The following is a 13587-nucleotide window of genomic DNA, read 5'->3' as shown; positions in this document are numbered from 1 at the left end:
GGCCTTAACTTAGCATGAGGCTTTGCCAAAGGAGTCCAAGAATGATTGGGAAAGGTTGACCAAAGCAATGAAGGAGAGATTTGGGACAGTGGAGTCGCCAAATGCTTTACTATTGCAATTGGATCAAATTTCCAAAAGGATGGAGAGTCAGTTTCTGCCTTTTCAGTGAGGTATGAAGCCTTATTCATCAAATATCAACAAGCTGCTTTACATGTTGTTGCTTCTTCTTCTTCACCTTCTATGGAAGATTCAAAGAGTTCTTTAGCAATGGAGCATCTTAAGATGAGCAAGTTTATCAGGTCTTTGGATCCCCGCTTGCATGGAAAAGTTCTTAGCAAAGATCCCACTAATTTTAAAGAGGCTCTTCGTATTGCTTTGAAGAAGGAGGCCACTCTTCATATTGAGTCCACATTCCAATCTTCTCCGAATGTGCCAACCCCACCACGAGTAGAGATAGCCTCAACATCTCAGGTACAAGCTCCATCCTTGGATCATAACATTGCACAACTTATGGCAGAATTTGTTGATTTGAAGTTACACTTAGTCAATGCAAGGCCACCTAGGGTTCCACGAGCTGAGGATAAACCTAGGGATAGAAGTAGTGTCATATGCTATGAATGTCAAGAGAAGGGGCACTATTGCACTGAGTGTCCAAAGTTGAGGATAAAAGTTTAGCACTTTTAGAGGAAATATGCTCAGAAGAAGAGGACACATTGATGCCATTAATGGCAAAAAGGGGTCGTAAAACTAGAAGCCAGGAAGAAGAAGAACAAGAAGATAAATCTGAAGAAGAGGAGAAAAATAAGAAGAAGAAGAAGTCGTCTAGGAGAAAAATTGGACAATCTGACTTTCCTCTTGGACAAGGATCTCTTAGTTATGACCTCTTAACAAATCTTAGGGAGAAAACAGCACAAATCACATTTGGGCAGCTTTTGGCACTCTCTCCAAAGCTTAGAAAGGAATGGGGTAGGCTGGCTAGCACAAGGGAATCTAAGAAAAAGAAGAAGAGGGATAATGGGACTCCTATGGTTCAAAAAGTGGATATTGATGTAGGAGATGATGTGCCTGTGATTGATGTCATCATTGAGGGGCAAACAATTTCTAATGCATACATTGATGGAGGTGCATCAATCAATGTCATGAGTGAAAAAACAATGAAAGATGCTGATTTAAAGTTGTCTTCTACCAACTCTCCCTATCGCATCAAACTTGCTGATAATACTAGGGTGAAAACCTTAGGAATTGTCAGGAATTTGGGAGTGGATGTATGTGGTATTTCTGTGCCTACAACTTTTCAGGTCATTTCTACAAAGCCTGATGCTAGGGCTTACCCATTGATATTGGGTAGGCCATGGCTTCGCCAAGTGAAGGCAATTCAAAAGTGGGAGACAGGTGATCTTATTCTACAAGGTGAGAATAAGAAGGTCCACTACAACATCAAGAGTCGTCGCTCGCAAGAAAGTGGTAAGAGGTGAACCTTTAACTTCCGAAAGTTCAGAGTCAGAGTCATCCGATGAAGAAGAGACAAGTGGTAGCTCCGAGGATTCCATCTCAGAAGGAGAGGTGGAGGGAGTTGCATTTGGTCTTTCCCTAGGAAGGGATCGAGGGGATGCTAAAGACAATGGAGCCTTGGAAGGGGAAGCTTCTTCAACCATGTGCAAGAAAGGAGATGTGGACCTCACTAGTCTTCACCAACAGAATGAACTTCTTCTTGATGAGTCCATAGCAGGTACTGAAAGGGAGAATTACTTAAAAATGTTGGATGGATTTCCTAACCTGTTTGCAAACAGCTACTCACAAGTATGCCAAGTTACCCTAGTAGAGCACAAGATTGATCTCAAGCCCCAAAGTAAGCCAGTGGTACAGCGACTAAGGCGTTTGGGAGTAGTGCAAGCAGAGGTGCTTAAGAAGGAGGTAACTAATTTGCTTGAAGCTGGATTTATTTTTCCAGTAGAGAATTCAGAGTGGATTTCCCCAGTTGTAGTCACTCCCAAAAAGGGTGGAAAATGGCGTGTGTGTGTGGACTTCCGCCCTCTGAATGCATGCACAAAGAGGGATTATTATCCTCTACCCTTTCAGGATGAGATTTTGGATCAAGTTGCAGGTCATGAGTTGTATTCAGTGTGTGATGGATACTCTGGATACTTTCAAATCCAGATTTGTGATTGAAGAAGATCAAAGGAAAACCTCATTTATCACCCCTTGGGGAGTGTATGCCTATAGGGTGATGCCATTTGGCTTTACCAATGCACCAGCAACTTTTCAACGCTTCATGAGTCAGGTATTTGCACCTTACTTGGGAAAGTTTATAAGGGTCTTTTTGGATGATTTTTGCATTTATTCAAGCCGCATGGATCACTTGGAAAAGGCCGACAACTCACTAATGCCGAGGAGAGGTATGGTGAAATGGAGAAAGGTGGTTTGTCTCTTGCTTTTGCAGTAAAGAAGTTCAGGTCATACTTGTTACCTCACCCTTTTTTCTTCCTCACATCTCAACCTTCTTTACAATTCTTGGTTCGTAAACCCAATCCTACACGAGGGAAGTTTGTAAAGTGGATTTGTGAGCTTCAAGAATTCTCTTTCACTTTTATTACAGAAAACACCACTAGGGCCTCTCTTGCAGCTTTGCTTACAAGGAAGGAAGAGGAAGAAGGAACAGGAGCAAAGAAAGAAGTATATGAAGATTTGGAAACGCCACCAACAACTGCTTTCACTATGCATTTTGATGGAGCCTTTAGCCCTTCCAGGCAATGTGGGGCTGGGGGGATAGTTTTATTTGACCTAGGAGGAAAAGAGGTATGATGGCCGTGTGGAGAAATGGCTAGATAAGAAGCCTCTTCGACGCTGGGAAGGCCCCTTCAGGATAAAGCAAAAGTTCAAAAATAACACATCTTCTAGACGATGATGCAAGTGGCCAGGAGGTTCCCGGACGTGCCAATGAGTACCGGCGGTGGCTAAAGATATTCTACCCTAGAGCACCATGGCCAGCAGATCCCCAAGGCAAGCATGGAGGATCTGCTGGGGGGGAAAGATGTGACATGAAAAATTGATATCTTTCATTTTCAATTTTATGCATATTTTGATGGTTTCTCAATGGTAATAAGGTGGAAGCTTGTCCAAGAAGATTGCGGCGCCCACAATGGAATAACGGTGTAGTGATGCGATGGCTTGGTGGCTACCTTGATAACAACATTCTATCTTCAAATATCATGGTTTTACTTGATTTAGGGTGCACACATTGTAAATGCCACAAGTATGCTTGATAAATACTTTGGTATGGTAGATAGGCTAGTGATGTGGAAAATAAAAGTGGGCCTTCATGCTCACATGGATTTTAATTGTATTATTAATATGGTATTCACCATAAGGCTACAAGTTGGGGAGTGTGGAAGGCATGTGAAGGAGTGTGTGTAGGTGCATAATTGGGAAAGATTCTTCTAGAATGCCTACATGGCATTATAGATCCAGTTGATCAGAGTAGAGACTTATTGGGGAAGCTTATTGTTCTGGGGCTCCTTCCAGGCGCTGAAAAGTCTTCAATTTAATAATCAATAGAAGACTTAGCCTAAGAGGACAATTGATGGTGACATCTACCCTTATGTCACTGAAGGGTTGAAGATATTTATGTTGTAATTTGTAACAATGGAAGAGAGGGTGATTCTCCACCTATAAAAGGAGCCCTCCTCTCCCTTTCAAATCAAGGAATGAGCCTCCTCAATTGAGAATTTTGTGTCATTGCCATTCTCTTATCTTTCAAACCCTTATTCAAACACTCTCTTTACATGTGAATATCTCATTTAGCATTAGCTCCTCATGCTTAACCCAATTTTGGACCTCTTTGATGATTCATGATAAGTGGGATAAGGAGTTATTATCTTGGCGGGCCTGTGACTTCTCAAGGTAGCCCTTGCCTTATTGCCGCCCTCCTTTGGAGGTACCAATGGTTTTAGCGGTAATGAGCATGTGGAAAGACTTTGGGGACCATAGGTAAATCTTTACGATTGTCTGCTGAGCAATGTTAACCCTTACCCTCTAGCTTGAATCATGAAGGAGATGAAAGGCAAGAGGCTATGTGAAAATTGAGGTTTCATGCAAAGAGAGAGAAGTGCAGTTTTTGTGGTCCAATACCCAAATTTCAACCGGTAATTACTCATCACTCGGGTGTTGGTTTCTTAAATTGATCATATGGCTAAGAATCTCTTTCTATGCTCTTTCCACTCATGTAACTAATTTCTTAATCCCTTACTTCATTGATGATCAGAATTTCTCCCAAAGTTGCTAATTTTTAGGCGAATTTTGGCAGTTTTATAGTCTTGTAGTAAAATGCTCATAACTTTTCGCTCGGTTGTCCGTTTTTGAAAGTTTTTATATGGGCGCGAAGCTCTCTTCAAGCTCTACGCATCTATCTTATCCTCTCTTGCACAGCCTATATGGATTTAAAACTGCATTCTCTGTGTATCTCTGTTTTTATAGAATTATAGTCTTGTAGTAAAATGCTCATAACTTTTTGCTCGATTGTCCGTTTTTGAAAGTTTTTATATAGACGCAAAGCTCTCTTCAAGCTCTACGCATCTATATAATCCTCTCTTGCACAGCCTTTATGGATTTAAAACTGCAATTCCCTGTGTATATCTGTTTTTACAGAGTTTTGGCTATTATTTCTTCTTAATCATGATTAATTCCTCCTAATCTCTTATCAAAAGGCAAACCCCATGTGTCTTATCCTCTTGTAAGTATTGCTATATTTATTTTCTTTAATACGTTCCATCCAAATCGCCCAATTCGAACGGATGAACCTTACCAATATTCCCCGTGTGTTTCTGTTCACATAATCCTGAGTCGGAAGATTTTCTTCCAACAAAGAATCGCCCTCTTGTTTGGAGCTACAAGACTGGCATAAATTCTTACTTCTCCGAAGCCTTTTATCTTTCCTTTCATGAATTATGATCTCACCTTTGATGTGTATATCTTTATCTTAACCTAGGGAGAGAAAGGGAGGTGAGGAGGCTGTGACGTTTCATACAAGTGTGTTTTGATTCTGAGAAGTGACCGAAGTCCAAACCCCAACTTCGTGTCACAGTACCCAAGACAAAACCTAACCAAATTTTTAATTGGATCCCATCACTACAGTGGTTGGGTGGTTGGCTAACCCAAGGGACTGGATGGGGTTAGACTCGACTAATGGATCCCATCACTACAGTGGTTGGGTGGTTGGCTAACCCAAGGGACTGGATGGGGTTAGGCTCGACTAATGGATCCCTAAAATGAGACTAAATTTGTGTTGGTAAGTACGATAGATGAAGTAAATCCCGAATAAAAATTGTTATATGGAAAAGAATCAACGGCTGTGCCTCTCAATGAGGAAAAAAGTGTTGGTCTCTATGATCCGAGTGTAATCTTTCCTTTGATCTGACTATGGGACTTATGGGTTTGGTCAGATCAATTCAATTAGTTAAGGTTTTTGACTATGATAGAGAAAAGTTATCCTGGTGGAATCGCCCGTGCTTTTCAGGCAAGGGAAGTTTTTTCAGGTTCGGTTTTAGAAGAACCGATGGATTAGCTCTTGTCTGGATATCCGTGGGTGAGGGCCCGAGTGTGGGACCCTGGCCTGCGCAAGAAGTGTTACTTCTACTGCTAGCACCCCTAAATTTGTTACATGGTGGGGTCAGGGATCTCACAGTTGGTATCAAACCCATTTGGGTAAAGTGGATCAACCGAGAAGCCAAGAATGTCATAAATTTATGAAGAAGCAGTAAAAGGTTAGAATTGTGTGATGAAACTCATACAAGTTGATATTTAGAAAGAAATTCCTAAATTGATAATTGGTCTTCAGATGGAAGTACTACAATTATATGGAGTCCCTGACTTGCTTAAGGCCTAGATATGATAGTATTTACCTTATAGTTCTAAGGACCATGACTACTTGTATATATCGAGGGTATAACTGTAGCTCTTTATTGGCAGTATATACGAGTAAGTCTAAGATCTTGAAATTATAAGCTAAAATGCTATCCAGATAATGAATTCGAATATGGTTGGTATGATTTTAAAATTTTGATTGAGAACTGATGAGTTGAATTGGATTCTGATTGAAAAATGATGATTCTTGAATTTTTGGTTGAAAAGCGATAAATTGAGCAAAACCACAAATCAGATTTGAATCATAAATAAAGGGACTTAACAAGATGTTTCGTATTGATAGGAACATGGATCCAAGTCGTCGTGGTAGAAATGATAATCCCCAACTCGAAGAAGAGCTTGACTTGGATGTTCGTAAAACTCTTCATAGCTTGCAGCCTAGGCCTTTCAAGGGTGAAGGGGGAAACTTGGGCGAGGCTGTGGAGAAGTGGATCATAGCAATGGAAGAGTACTTTGATGTCACCCGGTACAATGAGAAGAGCAAAATGGTTCTTGCAATGCTAAAGGTAGTAGAAACAGCCAGAGTAGCATGGAGAAACCACTGCGAGACAAACCGTCTAGATCGGAATACCCAGACATGGAATGATCTCAAAATTTACCTAAGGATGAGGTTATGTCCTCCCGGCTTTTTAGAAACAAAGATAAACGAATTTTTAGAGTTAACCCAGGGGAGCAGAACTATTGAAGTATATCACCAAGCGTTCGCTCTCCTCAAATACTCGCCACCATTGAATGATGAACAGCTGATGGCCAGGTTCATTTGGGGACTGAACGAACCTTTGAATATTTTGGTGAAGAACGCCAAGCCAGTTTTCCATGGCTGAAGCAGTGCGAATGGCAAAGGATTTCTCCAAGGCCTTTGATGTGAAGTTCCCACCAAAGCCAGAACCATCACCTTTCAAAAGGTTTTTAGTTCTAGAAGGTGATTCCAACCTTCCACCGCCTAAGAGATATCAGGGTCAAGCCCAGGATATGGAAAGTTCCAAAATGGAAGAAATGTCATTTTCCCAAAACTCAATCCCCTGGAATTCAACTACAGAAGTTCCACCCTTGAACAAGGGAGTGAAATGTTATAACTATCAAGGATTTGGACATCGCAGTATGGATTGTCCAACTCCTTTTAGATCAAGGTTTTCAGGGTAGGGAAATCAGGGATCAAGATTCCAGACTCCAGCTCCTTCCTTCCAGAGTAATCAGGTTTCTATCTGCGAAAATCAGGGAGATCCCAAAGGTAGACCCTCTAGCCAACCCACAGTTTCAAACCAAAGTAATGCAAGACCTTTGCCTCAGAATAGGAGAAGTCAAAGAGAGTTGTTTTCAAATCGGCCGTCCACTTCCAAGGCAGTAACACTGGAAGTGATTGAAGAAGAAGAAGATGATGAAACAGATCATACTCCACCTTTGCGAGATGAGGACATCTTGCGTTTTTTAAGTAGGGTAGGATGTAAGATTCCTCCCCCAGCCCCTCTCAAGATGTCTAATTTCTCCCCCTGTAATCAATCCCCTTTTCAGAATAATTACAGATCTTGTTTCTATCTGTTTTGACCTAGAGAGAGAAAATGTTCTAGGGAGAGGTAATTCAATTTCTAGATATCTTTGGATGAAAAAATATCCCTTCTTATTAAAATGATTTCCCCTGAATTAGAAATTCAAAAAGTGTGGGGAATTCCCCTCATGAAGGAGGAGCCTATTTTCACATGTGTGGATGAATTTTAAACTCACAAATAATGAGATATTTTTATCTCTCCTCTCTCCTATTTCAACTAGAACCAAAAAGAAAGCTAAACTGACCTACAAATGGTCAAAAAGTAACCAAACTGATCTGGAAAATTCTAGAATCTGTTTGCTTGGTTAGAGGCTCACTTTTTTCTATATATAGAAGCCTCCCCCTTTGTAAAGGTTAATAGTGTTTTATGCACTGTTACTCTACTCCTCCCAGAGCCAAAACCATTGAATTCATTTGATAAATCACTTGTTTTTGACTATTTCCTCTACAAAGAATTGGTGGCCACTCTTGATCCAAGCAAGAGTAGAACCCTCAATCCCTCAAGCCAAAGGATAGCTCACAAAACTCCATGTAAGTTAGAAATTCTACTTTTTTCAAATTCTATTCTATGGTTTTATGATTTCTTGCTTCTTTTAAATTGAAATTGGATGTTATGCCTTGATGGAAAGGCTTCCCCCTTCTCTTCATTGAATTCAGCCCTTCTTTATTCAAGATGTGTAATCAAATAAATAGAGTAAAATTTTTCGTATTGTTTTCTCTTTAAAAAATGGGAATTGATTAAATTAGAGTGCTAAATTCATCTTGGGGTAAATTCTAAGTAGATTTAGAGTGTTAAAATTGAAAAATGGTCAGCCATACAAAGGGGGTTATGGTGAAATTTTCTTAAATTTTGTGGAAATAAGTTTTATCTTTATGTTATTCAAAAAGAGTAATCCCCTCCGTTTGTGTATTCTAAAAGTGTTATTTTCATTCTATGCATAGAAAGATGCATATTGGAAATATTTTTATTGTAAAAGCGTTATTTTCATTAAAATTAATTTCTATGCATAGAAAGATGCATATTGGAAATATTTTTATTGTAAAAGCATTATTTTCATTAGAATTAATTTCTATGCATAGAAAGATGCATAAAGGAATTTATTTTTATTTCAAAAGGTTATTCTCATTAATCTATCTGATTCACATCACATCTATCCATCCATCCATTCATTCACATTTATCTGATTCACATCACATCTATGAATCCATTCATTCCTATCTATCTGATTCACATCACATCTATCCATCCATTCATTCCCATCTATTTGATTCACATCACATCTCATCACATCTATCCACATCCATCTACATCTATCCACATCACATTCTCATCACTTCTATTCATATCACATCCATCCATCCATTCATTCACATTTATCTGATTCTCATCACATCTCATCACATCTATCCATATCACATTCTCATCACTTCTATTCATATCACATCCATCCATTCATTCACATTTATCTGATTCTCATCACATCTATTCACATCACATTCGTTTAAACGTAGAATTTAAGAGAATTTCTATTTTTTTATAAAAAGATTCTTTACGCATCTATTTATGCATAAAATCAACTTCAGTGTGGGAATAACACTTTTAACAAAATCCTTTTATGCATAAATTCAATTTTGAGGAAAATAACACTTTTAAAATAAAATTAAATCCTTTATGCATCTTTCTATGCATAAAATCAAAATTAATGAGAATAACTCTTTTGAAATAAAAATAAATTCCTTTATGCATCTTTCTATGCATAAAATCAAAATTAATGAGAATAACTCTTTTGAAAAAAAAAATTCCTTTATGCATCTTTCTATGCAATCACATAAATGTGAATGGATGGATGTGATGTGAATAGACGTGTTGAGATGTCATGTGAATCAGGATGTAAATGAATGATATGGGATGGATGTGGATGTATGTGAAGAATGTAAGTGGATGTATGTGAAAGAATGGATGTGGATGTATGTATGTGAAAGGATGGATGTAGATGTAGGTGAAAAGATAGATGTGGAAGTGTAAGTGATAAGTATGGATGTGGATGTATGTGGAAGAATATATGTGGATGTGAATGTGATGAATATGAACGAAAATAGAGGCGATGAGATGTGATTTAAATTGGATAGGTATGAATGATAAGGGATGTGAATGAATGATATGGGATGTGAATGAATGTGATGGCATGTGAGTCAAGATGTAAATGAATAATAAGGGATGTGAATGAATGTAATAGCCTATGAATCGGGATGTGAATGAATGATAAGGGATGTGAATGAATGTGATGGCATGTGAATCGGGATGAGAATGAATGGTATGGGATGTGTTGTCATGTGAATCAGGATGTGAATGAATAATATGGGATATGAATGGATGTGATGGGATGTGAATCGGGATAGATGGGAATGAATGTGATCGATGTGGTCTGAATAAGGTGTGTTGTGAATGAATGTGATGTGGTCTGAATGAGATGTGATGTGGTCTGAATGAGATGTGATGTGAGTGAATGTGATGTGGTCTAAATGGATGATATGTGAATGAATGTGATGTGATGAGATGTGGATATGGATATGGGTAAATGCGAGAGGATGAGATCTGATGAGGATATTTGAGGGAAGAAGTGATGAGATGAAAAATGATGTGATTGGATGAGAATGGGAATTTATATGAAATGAATGTGGATTAAGTAATGTTGATTAATGTGGAAAGAGGACAGTTGGTTATAGAAATTGTATTTATGACCTATTTTTAAATGACTGTTTTATGTCAAGAATGCTGGGGAAGCATTTTGACCGTCTTGTGAATGAGGTCGTGGAGACCTAGCTGATAAAGTTGCAACAGCTGACAGAGAGTCAACAGAGGACATCTCGCATGTAGCAAGGTCTCGGCTGAGGTCTTGACCAGCCTCGGTTTGATTTAAATAGTGAGGTTCTGGTACGGTGGATGAGGGACCAAGGAGGCGGCCTATGAGTGAAGCACTAGGTCGTGGAGACCTAGCTGATAAAGTTGCAATAGTTGACGGAGAGTCAACGGAGGACGTCTCACATGTAGTAAGGTCGGCCGAGGTCTAGACCACCAGCCTCGGTTTGATTTAAATGGTGAGACTCCGGTACGATGGATGAGGGACCAAGGAAGCGGCCTATGAGTGAAGGGCTAGGTGACCCGTGAAGAATCGTAGAGGGTGCTGACCATACGGTGCTCGGGCTCTGGGTCACCGAAGATACCCACAAGTATGTCAGGGAAGATATTGAATAAGAAGTAAGAGTTGTTTTCTGAATTCAGGGCATGGATCTGGTAAATTGACCTTGCTGGTCCTCAAACCGATGAGTCCATGGCTCTTTTATATGGATCCGTTGGTTGATCTTGCTGATCTTCAACGGAGATTCCATTTTGATATGTGAATATATTATCGGTTACTATGATCTAGGAACTATTGAAAAGGCCCCTGAGTGGTCAGGTGGTGAGCGTTCTAATGATGCCATAGATACACCGATGAAGGAATGATTGGAAATAAGGATTCAATTAGAGATTTTGAGAATTATGATTAGTGACACAATGATTGTTTTTTACAGATAGATAATACTGAGAAAAAGGCAATTTTCGTATTGGGTGTGTAAGTGGTGTGACTAGTTTTAAGTTTGCATGAATATCCGGCTAGGGGGCCTGGGAACTCTTTTCCCTGGTGCTCGGGACAAAACCTAACCAAATTTTTAATTGGATCCCATCACTACAGTGGTTGGGCGGTTGGCTAACCCAAGGGACTGGATGGGGTTAGGCTGGACTGATGGATCCCTAAAATGAGACTAAATTTTTGTTGGTACGATAGATGAAGTAAATCTCGGATAAAAAATGTTCTATGGAAAAGAATCAACGGCTATGCCTCTCAATGAAGAAAAAAGCGTTGGTCTCTATGATCCAAGTGCAATCTTTCCTTTGATCTGACTATGGGACTTACAGGTTCAGTCAGATCAGTTCAGTTAGTTAACATTTTTGACTATGATAGAGAAAAGTTATCCTGGTGGAATCGCCCGTGCTTTCCGGGCAAGGGAAGTTTTTCCGGGTTCGGTTTTGGAAGAACCGATGGATTAGTCTCTTGTCCAGATATCCGTGGGCAAGGCCCCGAGTGTGGGACCCTGGCCTGCACAAGAAGTGCTACTTCGCTGCTAGCACCCCTAAATTCGTTGCGCGGTGGGGACAGAGATCTCACAATTGGTATCAGACCCATTTGGCTAAAGTGGATCAACTGAGAAGCCAAGAACGTCATAAGTTTATGAAGAAGCAGTAAAAGGTTAGAATTGTGTGATGAAACTCATACAAGTTGATATTTAGAATGAAATTACAAAATTGATAATTGGGTCTTCAGCAGATGGAAGTACTACAATTATATGGAATCCCTGACTTGCTTGAGGCCTAGACATGATGGTATTTACCTTATAGTTCCAAGGACCGTGACTACTCGTATATACCGAGGGTATAACTGTAGCTCTTTACTGGTAGTATATACGAGTAAATCTAAGATTTTAAAATTATAAGCTAAAATGCTATCCAAATGATGAATTCAAATGTGCTTAGTATGATTTTAAAATTATGATTGAGAACTGATGAGTTGAATTGGATTTTGATTGAAAAATGATGATTCTTGAATTTTTGGTTGAAAGCGATAAACTGAGCAAAACCACAATGAGGATGAATGGGACGAGTCCCTATGTTGATGTTCATAACTGGAATGATGATAATGACTTCAGCAAATTACTATGAGATTAGTGTATTGTGTTGACAGATTGCTACTGTTAACTCTTGACCCAGTGGATCAAGTTAAGGGATGGCAAATTAAAAATGTATAAAATTGAAATCCCCCATGGGGAGTACTATTCAGATGAAAAATTTGGTCTAATAGACTATTATTGTGTTAAAGGTATGAATGATATGTTCTGAACAAATTGTTATCTGATAATGCAAGTATCTTTATCCCACGATTCTGTGGGGAGCCGACCTATCTAAAGAACCCCAGAATCAGATGAATCAAAAATCAAATTTGAATCATAAATAAAGGGACTTAACAAGATGAATCATAAATAAAGGGACTTAACAATCGTATTGATAGGAACATGAATTGAGGTCGTCGTGGTAGAAATGATAACCCCCAACTCGATGAGGAAGAGCTCGACTTGGATGTTTGTAGAACTCTTCATAGCTCGCAGCCTGGGCCTTTCAAGGGTGAAGGGGAAAACTTGGGCGAGGCTGTGGAGAAGTGGATCGAAGCAATGGAAGAGTACTTTGATGTCATCAGGTAAAATGAGAAGAGCAAAATGGCCCTTGTAAGGCTGCAGGTAGTAGAAACAGCAAGAGTGGCATGGATAAACCACTGCGATTTTGTCCTCCTGGCTTTTTGGAAACAAAGATGAACGAATTCTTAGAGTTAACCAAGGGGAGCAAAACTATTGAAGTATATCACCAAGCATTCGCTCTCCTCCTCAAATACTCGCCACCACTGAATGAAGAACAACTGATGGCCAGGTTCATTCGGGGACTGAATGAACCTTTGAGTATTTTGGTGAAGAACGCCAAGCCAGTTTCCATGGCCGAAGCGTAAAAAAATCTGCTTGTAAGATTCCTCCCTCGAGCTTTTGAGATGAAAAGATTTAAGAACCTCCCCTTCTGTTCTTATAATCATTCCCCTCTCTGAAATAGAAGAAAGATATTATTTTAACCTGTTTTAGCTTAGAGAGAGAAAATATCTAGAGAGAGATAATTCAAAATTTAGATATCTTTGGATACAAAAATTCTCCTAGTATCTAAAATGGATTCCCTTGAAATAGAAGTTCAAAATGAACTTTCCAATGTGCATTAGGAATTAATTGAAAATGGTATAAGGGACGTTAGCCTAAGGGTCCAGATTTTTAGAAATTTTTGGATTATGGTCCAATTAAGGTTCCAATGGGCCAATTGGATTAATCCAAGTGTTGGGATGAGATAAATCTAAAAAATAAAGAAAATACGTTGATGTGAGTAAATGCTCACATAAGATGAAGAGTTGACTAAGTACAAGGTTTATTAGTTAAAAATTAAGAGATATTACTAAAAAAAGAGATATTTTGGAGAAATGATGCCATTTTGACAC

The sequence above is a fragment of the Cibotium barometz genome, chromosome 55 (assembly GCF_041138505.1).
Source record: "Cibotium barometz isolate CiBa-2024 chromosome 55, ASM4113850v1, whole genome shotgun sequence".
In the NCBI taxonomy this organism is placed as follows: Eukaryota; Viridiplantae; Streptophyta; class Polypodiopsida; order Cyatheales; family Cibotiaceae; genus Cibotium; species Cibotium barometz.
This window is presented reverse-complemented; position numbering follows the sequence as displayed.